The 14,990-nt window shown below is 24.7% G+C and overlaps 1 long non-coding RNA gene across 1 annotated transcript; it reads right to left on the reverse strand.

Moving 5' to 3' along the window:
* Positions 1-740: 740 nt before the first annotated feature.
* LOC132927321 (uncharacterized) lies at positions 741-3,371 on the reverse strand. The gene is made up of 4 exons (XR_009661692.1): positions 3,240-3,371; positions 1,656-1,752; positions 1,382-1,578; positions 741-1,044 (listed from the first exon to the last, which is right to left on the reverse strand). It is a non-coding gene; the product is annotated as an uncharacterized LOC132927321 (long non-coding RNA).
* Between the last annotated feature and the right edge of the window lie 11,619 nt (positions 3,372-14,990).

A 14,990-nucleotide genomic window follows, 5' to 3' on the forward strand; every position in this document is an offset into this window, starting at 1 on the left:
CTTCATGTTTTGTTTTTCGAAATTGCTATTAGGGTAAACTAATTTATTTTACAATTAATAATACAGTAGGTCGAATTAATTTTTCCGAAAACGTTGCATTAGTAAATGCCATTTAATAAAAAAATATAACAGTAAAAGTACATAATAATTCTAGATGTCCCACAAATAATGCTTTTAAATTATAACAAAATAATGAATAATTAATATCGTTATTCATACCTATAGTTTAAAGATGTGATTTTGTCCAAATGTGAAATTCAAATGTCTAAAAAAAATTATAATAAATATTTTTAAAATGTTTTGTTTACAGTATCAGTTACTTATTAGGAACTTTGTATTAAATGTTCAAATTTTAGCTATAAAACAAACAGAATGATAATTTGCAAACTATTGTGATTTTGATGAATTCTGGCAACATTTCAAATGCTTATAAAAATAAATTGTGCCTATGTGTTTTAAATAGTTTTATATACCTATTATCTATAAGAACAACATGTGGAATCTTCTATTATATTTCAAGCTTTTTTTATCGAGTGAAAAAAAAGTTATTAACATTTATAGAAATAAGACCAAAAAATGGGAAATTTTAAATTGCTATAAATAGCTCAACAATAGTTAATATATTTTATATCGTTTGTATACAATTATTATTTAAACATTTAATAGAAATTTCAAGTACTTACTATTTTATGTTTTTGAATCACAACAACAGTTATAAATATCAAATATCGTTTGAATAATTGAATGAATGGGTTAAAAAAACTTATAAAAAAAAAGTATTAAATTATCAAATGTTCGATATAAAATGAAATTTTTTTTATAAATCTCTAATTACAAAAAAGTTCGGAAATTTTTGAAAACTTACAAAATTCTAAAACGTTGGCGAAAAAAAATTGTGACAATGCATTTCCGATATTTTTTAATTGGAAACTTATTATGAAAACCTTGTATTCAATGTTCAAGCATTTTAACCCAGCGAATAAAAATAAAAATAAAAACACATCGTTGTAAAATCAATACAGCATCCATCGATCCACTCGAAATCTAAAAAAAAAAATAAAAAGTAGATAACTGCTCTCCTGTAGGTACAGTAGGTGTCAAGTGCTTAGTGCATCTCGTCGTAACATTCGCTTAAACCTTGTACCTAACACGCACTAATGGTATAACGTCTTATCATCGAATATACTTTAAGTTAATGTTTAAGATCTTGACGACTCATTTATAGTTTGTAATGTTTGTATAATATTATATATGCCCTAGCTTGATTCAGTCTTCTTGAATGTTAAACGTCAAAAGATTGCAAGTTTAAAATAAATGTTTATGGCCCTTTATATTATTTATTACACATTTACACTAAAAAAAAAAGTACGCAATACTTTACTGAGGTAGTGAGGTCCGTGTTCGTTCTCCACGTATAGGTACCTATACGACCGTCGCACGCACTTATTCCTGTCGAACTCGACGACAGTTATAACTTATAGGACTCTTCGCATACCTTCTCGGCAGCGACACTGTTTATACCATATAATAATATTATGTTTCATCATCAACGAGTTGCTTCTTAGATCTCGGCCTTACCTATGTAAGTAACTAACGCGTTAAAATAACATATATGAGATATACTATAATAGAGCATCCTTATGCTATATACATACCTAATAATGGGTATATATATTATTATGATGTGAATGAGTAAATGAATATCCCTCTGTAGAAGCGCTTCTTAACTTGTAGTACGCAAAGAAAATCTCCCTATAAAAAAAAATTAAAATGATTCATTAATATTAAATATTATTTGGCATTTTTTATGTTAACAATTAGCTTGTTTTATATAGTATAACGATGGTGTGATGAATTTCTGTTTGTGCATTAAATACGTATATATTGTCATAATTTTGTAGTTTCTAATAAAAAAACAATTTTATACATGCATACAAAATAAACGAATACATTTTTTATAAGTAAAATAAACAGGCGATACGCCAATATTAAAGGGTTGAGAATCGCTCACTATATCTAGGATAGTAACTGATTAGTAAGTCACAGCTGTGATGTATGTGTTAAATTTTAATTCAATGAAAATTAATAATTATATACAATAAACGATTCCGGGTGAAAAAGACCTATTACCTACTTGTTAGCCTATATTACCGAGTATATTTTATGATATATTTATATTTATATTGCTATTAAAGTAATTTATTTAATATTAATTTTTTTTATTTTACCTATAGGTAATATGTATAAAAGTATACGAGGATAATAATTAATAGATATAATTAAATTGTATTGTACTATGAAAAAAAAGATAATTCGACAGCGAATCAGTGTTAAGTTTGTTGGTTTTAACTGTTTTAAGTAGATCATCACTTGGACAGGTTTGCAAGTTGTATTCGTTTAAATTATTGACTTTAAAATCAATAAATAAAAATGTAATAAAAATAAAATTATTTGTAAATTTTGGTGATTTTAACAAGTCCTGTAAAAATTTTAACTTTAACTTCAAATACTTTTAAATATAAATCATACCTATAGGTATACAAGGTGTTCTATGAGTTTAGCTATTGTAATAGGTATCTCCTGAAATAATGGAAATATCATAATTCTGGTTTTTAATAAGATTCACGAGGACAAGAACTACAAATATCTCATGTTTTAATTTATTTTAATGTTTTGGTAAAAAAGTTAAAAGATATATTTTTTTATTTAATTATATTTTCAAAAAAAATTGAAGATATTGATTATGTAGAGTTCATTTTTCTGAAAATGTTGACATTTCAAAGTTTTAATTTCATTAATCTTCTGATTTTTAATATTTTTTCTAGTTTCAAAAAAACTACGAATTATTTAATACGATCAAACAATAAATCATTGTATCTAACATATGGCCTACGTGCTCATACAGCTGGCGAACGCTTTCAGTTTTTTTCGAAACTAGAAAAAATAAGTTTGTTATTATGGATTATTTATAATATTATAATAATTTTACGATAATAAGATATATAGTTACAATGTATTAATATTTAATAGTTGATTATAAAATAAATTTAATTACCTATGATATAATTAATTCCATAACATTAGTCGTTATAAGTTTATAAACTAACCTAAGTTATAAAAATTATTTTATAGTTAGGTTAAAACATAGAATAAATTTATTGTTGATTAATGATTACGTATATTTAATTATGATATAATTTGTAAAATTAAAAATATAAATATTTATTATACAAACTCACATTATTGATTAGGATTCATTCAGGAAAAAAACCGTACACAATTTTATTTGTAAAAAATACTATACTGCAGTACATGTGTTGACTTCGGTGATTCACGATTACGCATATATGCCCTTTTCATTCATACGTTTCTACAAAAAATAAATTTTCATTTCAGGCATTGAAATAATTTATAATAATTATTACTTATTGGAAAATACTGAAAGAAAAAGAACGTATGGAATTCACCATAACTGCAAGAATAAGTACCTACAAATTAAATCAAATTAATATAATTAAGTTACTGTCACAACTCTGTCCTTGATATCAAGAGAAAAAATTAGTTAACTCTTTGTTATTTTTTTGAATACAATAGAATTTAAAAACAAATAATTATCAATTGTATTTTTTTATATGTAAGTAAATACAAATCAAACCATTATTAAATCATGTCATAGTCGTTAATATTAAGGAAAAAATTGAAACAACTACCTATTCGTATTATAATTTTTTACACACTATTATTAATCATTTATTTTATTTTCATTGCAATACAATTTGAAAACAAATTATCATTATTGTGTATGTATCATGTAAATATGTAATCATAATTGGCATTCTAGTAATGTCACAGCAAATTTTGAGCAGAATCGTTTTAAATTCAGGTACAATTAAAAAAATCTTTTGTATGATAATAATTTGTGGTATTAGGTAAATAAAAAGATATATTGTGTGAAATATTATGTCACCCATTGACTCAGTCGATGTTTCATTTTTATTAAAAAATGTAATTTATTATATACAATTTAGTTTAACAACCTTCCGCATTCAAAATAGAAACATAAATTACTTATACTAATATATTATAAAATATCCTTAAAATATAAGATTTTGATAGCTGATATACACAAATGCAATGATTTTTCGTTTAATTCAAATTAAATACATCCAGGATAGCCCCGCCCTCAGTGTAACTAATTGTACACGCCCTTATTGTTATCATGACTTATTTCTATTATAGGTTTTATAAAAAAATGTTATAATAATTTAATTCTCATTAAAATATGTATAGGTGACAGGTGTGTAATTAAATGATTAATGTCAAATATTTTTCCTTTAGAATTATTTTTTCCTTTGCAGTAAAATAAAAATATTTATGATTTTATGTAATTTAAATTCAAAAATGCATACTTTTAATAAATGAAACATTTTTATTCTATTTGATATAATATTTAATTTATATTATCATTTTGTTACTAAGTTATTTTTACTATTTTATTAGGTATGTAGTATGTACTATTTTACACTATGTATACTGTTGTAGTGTTATCTGTACCTATCTACTGTTTGCCCTACAATTATCGTTTATGATGAAAATAAAATATAAATGTACTTGTAAATAATAAATGAAAAAAAAGTTAAACGCTCTTGTTGCTAGACATCTGTGACCTATAATATTGTATTTTACAGACAAGATAAATAAAAAATTGACGTAATACCCATAATCAAGCTCCTTTATAATAACACGTGGTAGGAATGTTATTGGAGGTTTTCATTTACAAAATTATACAATATATAAAATTGAAAATAATTATTATACAAGATATAACTATATCTAGTTATATGATGGTTATTTAGACCTATCAAGATAGTTAGTTTTAAACTAATAAAACTCGGTATTGGGCACACGCGAATTTCTAAGAGTCGTACTTAAGATAAAAAATGACCCCCTCCTTATGATCAAACGATATTGACAGAATAACGTACTTATGTAAATTTCAAAATTATTGTAAAACTTCCAGAATACTTATCAGAATCCCTTTGCCATCGCCTACCCTGCTACCCTCACTCGAAGCAAGGTAGTATATACCATAGATTTTATAAAAAAAAAGCGAATCTTTAAAATGAATTGTAATAATATAAAAGTTATTAGTTGTAGCTGTAGGGTTCGGATATATGATGTGCATTAAAAATAAGAAAATATATATTTGGTTTATTGAAAATATGCAAAAAAAAAATGTTAAAAAAAATTACACATATATTAAATAAAAAAAACTTAATTTTAGATTCTGAACGGAGTGATGAATGTATTGATTTTACAATAATGATGTGTTTTATTTTTTTATTTTTGTGTCTGTCATCACTTTTTGGAGTAGTAATAATGCTTCGATTTTTGACTTCAGCCCATCTTTGAAAAGGAAAATTCATCTAGTTGGTACTTTAGGGGGTCAAAAGTAAAAAATTTCCAATAGTTTTCAAAAGCGTCGGGAAAATCCCTAAAAAATTACCTAATAACGGGAATTTTTACGCATAACCACTTTTTAACAAAATCGATTTTTTGATATTACTGTAACTCAAAAACGAATCATTGTAAATACTTGAAATTTTCACAAAATGTTTATATTAGTGTTATCTATTTACGATTAAATTTTCAAAATATTTATAATTTTTTTAAGCTACTTATAGACAATTGAAATTTTTGACTTTTTTAAGTTTTTTTTCTTAAAATGCCGATAAAAAAAATTTGGTTATCCAAAAAATCTTTAAAATTTAATTCAAGGTTTATTATAAGTTGAACTTATCGTAGTAAAAAAAAATCAAAAATCGTTAGTCACAATTTTTGTTTATAAGCATTTAAAGTTCAAATATTTACGAAATATATCAAAATCGCGAAAATTTGCAAGGAATTTTGAAGTTGAAAATTCATAAAATTTTTGTGATTTATACTTAAGGTTCAAAAATCCAATACAAGGTTATCCATAAGTTTTCCTTTAAGTAATTGTAAAAAAAAATTCTAGCGTCGATAAAGAAAAAAATTTATGAGCTTAAGAAATTTAATTTTTTACGAAATCGCGTTAAATAACGATATATTATATTACAATTTAAATATAGGTAATAATATGATACTTGTATCCTGTGAATTACCATTTACTGACAAATCATCTCCGTTCAGAATCGTTTTTCGTATACAATACTCTCCATCACTACTATACAGCAGAGCGATACCCACTTGCCCACTTTTTAAGTTCTAAAATCTTAAAAGTATTATTATAAACAATTAATGTTATTCAAAATTATTATAAAAAACAAAAGATTTTTTTGTTAAATATTTTTGAAGCAATATCTACGTTTAAAAAGATATGACGTATAATTTTTGCATTTTTAAATCTTACATAATTTTCACGAATTAAATTGTAATGGAATTAGATGTCATCCATCAATCATATTACGAGTATTTCCATTTAAATATAACGTATTATAAACATAAATAATATTCCACGAATTTTTTTTCGAGGACTTATTCACTATTTATACTACCTATGTAGGTTTTGTAATTTATTATGATTTTTTACCTTTTCAACTGCTGTTTCTTTTTATTAGTCAAGTTTAATTTTGTTATTTTTAATAGATTCCACACTTTCATCAAGTGAAAGTGACGTAATCTTTAGTTTTATAATAAAATGAACAATAATTATAAAGCCAAAATCATTATTTATATTCTTATTTTTTAATAAATATATTGAATTTTTTTATCAGCTTTACAGTGATTTCTTTCTACGACAAAAGTAAATACTAGGTAATTTAATATAGCATTTATAACATATATTACAATTTAATACATTTTTTAAATTTAATTAAAATTATAATTGCACTATGACTTTGAATATAAGAAGAATAAAATTGTACTAACATTTTTTTATACATATATAATGACCCCCCAATAAAGAAATTAGGTCTAGTTGGGCATAATGTATAATATATAATATATTTATATCATAATATTATAATATAGTTGCACATTTATAAAATCTACCTCTTATATTTTTCACTCACATTATATCTTAATTTATAACTTTATACAAGCCATCATAAATCCGTCTTATATATACCTAATTTATGACTAAGCTAACACTTCAACAATTATAATATTATGCCTAATCTGTTGAATATTTTTTTATAGAATCATAATAATCAACTATACGTATTGTCAAGGTAGGCTGTAGACTGTCAGAGAACAGATAATAGTTATAACTTATAATATTTGATATTTTGATGATTGTATAAATGCACCCAAGTACAGACACGTAGACGGTAAACACAGAATTACACATGTAAACTGCTTTAACTGCAGGTAAAATTTTAGAAATTAATAGCTATATTTTTGCAAAATCAAACAAAATTACAATCTCTAATTTATACTTAATTCGTTAGTCGTTACAGCCATATAATATGAAAAATTAATTTAATCAAATTAAAAAATTACAATATTAAAAAAAGTAATAAAATGTTATTATTGATACATGTTCACCAATTGAAATTTCTCCACTATTATATTTATAATCAAACTTTGTATATTTTCAAATTTTTTTTAGTTTTAGATTTTGATATTTAAAGTGTTCATTTTATGCTACAGTCGAACCTCAATAACTCGAAAAACTTGAAAATTCGAATTTTTTTTTATTCCCCTAGAAATATAAATTATATATAAATTAGTATAAATTTGAGTTAAATATCTCGAAGCAAATTTTTATTTCCCTTTGACTTCGAATTATTGCGACTCAACTGCATTTAATTTAATATATTGTTATGTACGTTTCTTTTAAAAACTATAATAAAAATGTCAAATGTTTACAGATAGCCTATCTATGAAAGGTTATAATACTTTAAAATATGTTATCATATTGTCTAGAAAACGCTTTTATAAACATTTGGTGAACATTTCAAGTTTAATTTGAGTTACATTAAAAAATAAAATTGATTTTGTCGAAAAATTAGTCATACAGGATACTCGTATCTACATTAATTGTTCAATATTTATTTAAATAGGTAATTTTAAATAGAGGCATAATACAAATTACAGGATATTTTTAATTTATTTTATGAAATCATACCCATACGCTCGTATGCACGTATTCAAACAGAATACGTGAATTGCAGAATCAATATGTATCATATTATTATCACATTACTATAATTAATGCTATTAAATCACATGAATATCTATAAAGCATTAAAATTAATACTTGTATCTTAACATGTTACTATATATTATTCAAAAATCACGTAGTATAGCTACGCTTTATAATTATCTCATTATTATTTATTAATTTTTAAATAAAATACTAAGTATAATACAGCATTAAAATTCAATGTACAGAAACTCATAAATACAAACCAAAAATTGGGTTTAATGGTTTAAAATGTTTTAAAGTGTCATCAATTATTCAATTATATATTTACCAACATGGTTTGTTGATTTTTTTCTTTCGCTTTATTAAAATACATAATATTGATTATATTATCATGTATTTATATATTAGGTATACATACGAGTTTATTATACAGCTTAAATTATTGATACTTTTCCATTTACTCTTTTATTGCTGTTGAATTTTTATTGAGTTATTAATGAATAACCGCGAGATTCTATCACTAGATATGGTTTTTCAGCCCGTCTACAAGCCACTAAATTTTAATTTTATTCTCTATGCTTATTGGATAATAATTTCTACAGATAAAATTATCTATTATATGTGGGCATGTGGCCCACCACAATCTTCTAGATAAAAATGTTAATAAAAATAAAATAATGATTTAAATTATAATGTGGTTTAGGAGATTAGGAAACCCGTGCATAGTTTACGACGTCATCGTTATTGTGATTTGTGTGTAAAACACCCGTTGGCCGTTGCAATACATATTTTAAAAGTGAAAACTGTAAAAACGCTACAACTGTTGTGTACTAGCTGAAACAACACACTACAAAACACATTGAAACACTAGTTAATGACGTATATATACAACGCGTGTATATACATCATAATGTGTGTATATAATATATCAATACATAAAATATAATATGCGAATGAGCGTGTAGGGCATAGGTAATATAAAGTACGCTATTACCGTTGATTATACAGAATAGACTATTCTATAATCAATGCTATTACCTACCTATACCTATATACTTATAACATTGAATATACCTAATACAAGTAATGATTACCAAAAGTAAATTGCCATTTTTAAACGGTATAATATTAATAATATTATTAATTAAATAAGTAGTTAGTAGTCAAAATAAACCAAGAAATCTGAAGAGTATACACTGCAGATATTGGAAAAACGTCGTCTCAAAATGTTAACCGTAATAGATTACAAATATTATGTAAGAACTTAATTTATCAAAAATATTATCTATATATTCAGAATCAAATCATTGAATTATTAAATACTATTATACTAATAACTCTGGGCTCGGGACTTCAGGTGCTACAGAAGACAGAACATTAAAATATGCATTTAAATATGCGTCATTTATAATATCATATGTAGTGAAATATTATACGCAATAGCCAATAATACAAATTGCGTATGTTATTATTTGTTATAAGTAAACAATTTATACATTTTTATTATACGATGTACCTATATTTATATCATTAATAACTGATCAATGCTAATAATATTATAATTATTATATATATATAATATAATGGGTATGATATGCAATTTGTTTTTAGCAAAAATCAGTTCAACTTAACATACGAGTATATAACTAATAGGACAGTTAATATTTTTAAAAAACCTAAATGATTTATGGTTATCTTCAATTTATTTGTTTTTTTATACAGATAAATAAATAATAAATTATTGTTTTATGGGATGACAATTGTACATAATTGCATTTGGAACATTTTGTAATTTTATTTCTTCATAAATAATTAAATATAAATTTTGAATGATAAAAGAGAGCATTTATTAAAATGAAACCATGTATATAAAATATAGAGGTTATTTTTTAGGAGAACATAAAATTTACTCTTTACTTTTTAGTGTAGATACCGGTATACTACATCACAATGTAGTGACATTGCGTATTACACACTGCATACCGTTACTGTATAATGTATATTTATTCAGTATTCAGAGTTGAAAAAATAACATAAAAAAATTAATTGCAGTTGCCTTATTTATCTGTCTCATCGTCGTGTTTCGTAATACATATTAGTACACGGTTTTGACGGTTTCTGTATATAATGTATACCTATATGTATACGAACATAAAAATTAAATTTATTTATTTATATAACTTTCATCGTTCAAATCCAATTACATATTACATGAAAAATAAATATTTGTTGTCTTATTATTTCATATGAATTACTCTCAATTTAATTTTGTTTTTATTAAGCAATATATAGTTTTACATTTTTTTTAAGTAAACATTGGTATGGCAAATAATAAGTACCTACCTATACCTATATTAATTATCGTTTTAATCCTATATTAATAAATATCCTTTTGCATATACAAACTATGAACAAGTATTATAATTTTCAAGCTGAATGAATTTATGTTTTATGTATATATACATACAATATAATGCATATTGTACATAAATAAATATATAGTAATATATAGTATATACATACATAATTTTATCAATTATAATCATTTGATATTGATTTATGGACTATGGTATACTAAAAAGTAATTAATAAATAATAATACAGCGCTTAAAAGTTGAAAAACGCATTTACGCCATTGGGTATACGTATACAATTGTGCAAATATTAAATGGTTCTAACGTTATACTATTTTGCAAATTTTAATTATTTTATGTAAGCCATGTAGCAATACCATAACTTATAGGTAATAACTACTTACTATTTATTGTATACATTGTAATTAATAATTACTATTCAATTTAATAAACAGTAAAACAAAACATAAACAGATACAAACATTTTTTAATTAACAGATAAAATATGTATAAAATGTTTAAATAATTCAAACTTTCATCCATCAAGAACGTAAGGAAAATAAATTACAAATGCAAAGAACTAGGTAGATACTTTAAGTATTCGCGCGTGTTGTTATACATTTTTTAAGTGTTTGTAATAAAAGTTTAAACGAATGTCTACATTTTTTTATTGTATGTAGTTTTACATAAAATATAAAAAAAAGATACAATATATTTAAGCCAAGTTATTCAAATTTTTAGAAATTATAAAGCGTTAATAAATTAATAAATAATTACTATAATTTTTCTCATCTTTCAGACCTATAATTATATTCTATTAACATGGATATTATCTATACCGAGTACTTACACGTAATTTAATAATTAAAAAAAATATTCGTTCAAACTTTGATTTAGATACGTCAATATTTTCAAAAAAATTATATGCTTTAAAAAGGTGTGATCTCAATTTAAAAAAAAATAGTTTGTATTACCACAAGTCCAAAAATGATATAATAAACCTAAGTGTTTAAAAATAACAATATCTATTATCTTTGCCGGATTACATAAACATAAAAACAAACATTTAATGAATTTATAGTGAACTTATTTATGATCCCATAAACATAATGTTTGTTGGGTTATAAACACAATTTTTTAATTAAATAGTTCACTAAAATTTAGTGGACCAATCATGAGCCACTAAATAATGTTTAAACGATTGTTAGCTGATCAAAATTCAAAAGTAGCTCACTATTAATTAATATAAATATAAATAAATAATTCATTAAATGTTAAGTGATTGTTTATGAAACCCGTCATTATAGTGATCATTATTGGTCTATTACATTTTAGTTAATCATTTAATATTTTTATTTTTTATAAAATTATTGTATACGACAACGATTCTGATGGTTTGTCAACTTACAAGTTTATCAATAAGTACATTTCATAATAATATATTATTACGTATTTTTGTTAAAGTAATTTGTTTTACTTGAGAGTCTTGAGGTATAACAATAGGTTGATTGCATTTTTGGCAAAAACATTGCATTTAATATTTAATTATTATTATTTATTGCAGCGATTACTTTTTTAAGTCAATATTCCATCTTACCATAAAACAGTGTGAACAATAGATTCATTATTTATAAATAGGTAGTACCTATTTAAATTTTTAAATTTATATATTTTGAAAACTTCATTGTATAAAGTAAAATTCATATTTTACGTAAAAGTTTTAATACCTGTCACCTGTGAAAAATATTTTTGAATTAGAACGAATTAATTAACATCTTTATAAATCATAATTTATTTTCAAATATATTAGCTATAAAATTTCAATACATAAAAATTCTTATTAATTAAAAAAATAATTTGTAAACTATAGTAATTTTGATGAAATTCTTCAAATTACTAACATCAAACGCTTATAAAAAATTAAGATTATGGCGATTATGCATATATTTTTAACATTTTTAAACAGCGATTTAGTAACGATTATTATTAAGAACCTTGATTTAAATTTGCGAGGTTTTTTCACCAAACAAACATTTTTTTGTAAATATTTAGAAAAAATCTAAAATAAATAAAATAATTTCAAATGTCTATAAATAGTTTTAAAAAATTCAAAAATCAATTACATTATATTATGTTTAAAGAATGGTAATATCAAAATTTCATGAAAATTTCAAGTATATCTACAAATATTCGTTTTTGAGTTGCAATAAAATATCAAAACCAATTTTATATATTTATAGATTTGTATAAAGATTTTTGTTTTTACCGATCTTTTGGTTTTTTTATAGCCGACTATTTTGAAAAATAATGGTACTAAATTTTTATTTTGAACTTTCAAAAAACCAATCTACATTTAATTTGCTATTGTAAACCACCGTCAAAGTTGAGGATTGAAGCATTTTTTCACAATAGGGGATTTTGATGAGGGTTGTAATTAAATAAGTTATATTCACTGTTATGGATAAATCAAAATGTATTTTGAATATTATACACACATGTTTAGAAAATCTGAATACAAATGTTTGATGGAAATTTATCGCAAGTATCTATAGATTCATTTATTAATTTTTGAATTATTATTTATTACAATAAAAATCAAAATTAATTACGTATTTATGTCAAAACAGGTATCGTATGTTTTTGTAATTATTGTGAAAATATTCCCGTTTTCCGTAATTTTTGTTTTGTTTTTCCCGATAATGTTGAAACAATTTTTATCCAAATTGTCTACTAAAAACTATCCTCAAAGTTGAAAATTGAACTTTTTACCGATGAAATTATATAGTGATGTCATATTGTATACTGACATACTGTAGTAAATAACCGATATACATATATATTCATAAAGTTTTGCTCAGAATCTATAACATAAAACTGTTTAAAAATTCTTTACAGCGAGTGATAATAATAAAAGTTAGGCACCTACGTCGTACGTAGAAACGGCTTCAATTAATATATTAGCCAATTATTTTCCTCCCATGTGGCCATGTATAGTCGTGTACACCGGTATTCGGAGCATTCAGAGTTCAGACCGTTCACTATAATAAATAATAATATTATAGTTCACCCGGCACAACTGCGCAAGGCGATCATGGAGCGCTCGTGTTTTTTTTTTATTACATTATAATATAGGGGTCCAACAACTGAGAAATATTGTAAATATTTAACGAATTTACGGCCGAATGGGGGCCCGTTGAAAATATAATATGGTCGTGCCGGGGACTTTCGCGAGTCAGACCGACAATAATATTGAATATAATACATGTACGGCGTACGCGATGTGCATATTATTATAATATAACAAATTATTAATACACTGTTGGGCTCTATAATATTGTATTACTCGGGTTTTAGACGATACGCGTTTTTTAGGCGGCACGAACGTTTTCGAGTTTGCACAAAATAGACCGACGGACACACGATAATAATGTTCAATGATTTATTAATAGTTATTCATACGTATGCAGTGTACACTATAATATTACGTTAATTTAACATAATAAATTAATAATGTGTCGACTTTAAAATTACGCACCTTACCTTGTATGCGTTTTACGTTATCGCAACAACCGCGAATAATGACTAATAGCTAATGAGAAACAATCATATTATTAACTTGAATAGGTGTACCTAAACCTAATAATAATAATATTGTAGTGTTTTTGTGTCACATACACGGTATATCGGTATCGTGAAATGTATTGCGATCCGTGTACAATAACAACATTTACAACAACAGTACTACGACTTGTTCCGAGCATAACGTAATATTATTATACAGTATTTACAATCTACATAATATTATTTTGGAGTACAAGTCGTACAGCACGCCCGCACGTAGAGGCACATATTATCATTATAATATTACTGTTGTTCGTTTGGACTTTCCGATTTTCATCGCCGTCGCAATAGCCCAATAGAGATTAGAGACGCGCAATATGTTTTGGAACTCGCTACTAATACAACAGAAGCCACGACCATAATATAATATATAGTATATTATTATTATACCCAATATTGTTATCGTTCAAAAAACTGTGATTTCGATCGTAAACTCGCAGTAGCCAGTAATCCATAACATTCGTACGCGCGCGACTATCGCGAGTTGGCCGGTGGCCTATATATGCATATATAATATATATATATAAATTGATATAAACATATTTATATATTATATGTATATATGTATATTGCTACGTGACAATACATGGTCTCGGTGGGTAATACACTAATAATATAGTAGTGAGAGCATAAGAAAACGACGACGGAGGAGTAGGAGAAATCCGTCGATCGTTTTCCAAGGTAAGCGCACTCGGCAGCGACGGCGATACGAACGCAATTAATTCTACTGCCTACTGATCATTGTTATCGAACGACGACGAAACGCCCGTCCGCCGATTATTCGAATATCTAAACGAAATATTGTGCGCCTAAGCTTTTACGCGAATCCCGCAGACTCGTGTAAGCTGTTTTTCTCTCTCTCTCTCTCTCTCTCCCTCTCTACC

Source organism: Rhopalosiphum padi, chromosome 3 (genome assembly GCF_020882245.1).
Source record: "Rhopalosiphum padi isolate XX-2018 chromosome 3, ASM2088224v1, whole genome shotgun sequence".
NCBI classification, from domain to species: domain Eukaryota; kingdom Metazoa; phylum Arthropoda; class Insecta; order Hemiptera; family Aphididae; genus Rhopalosiphum; species Rhopalosiphum padi.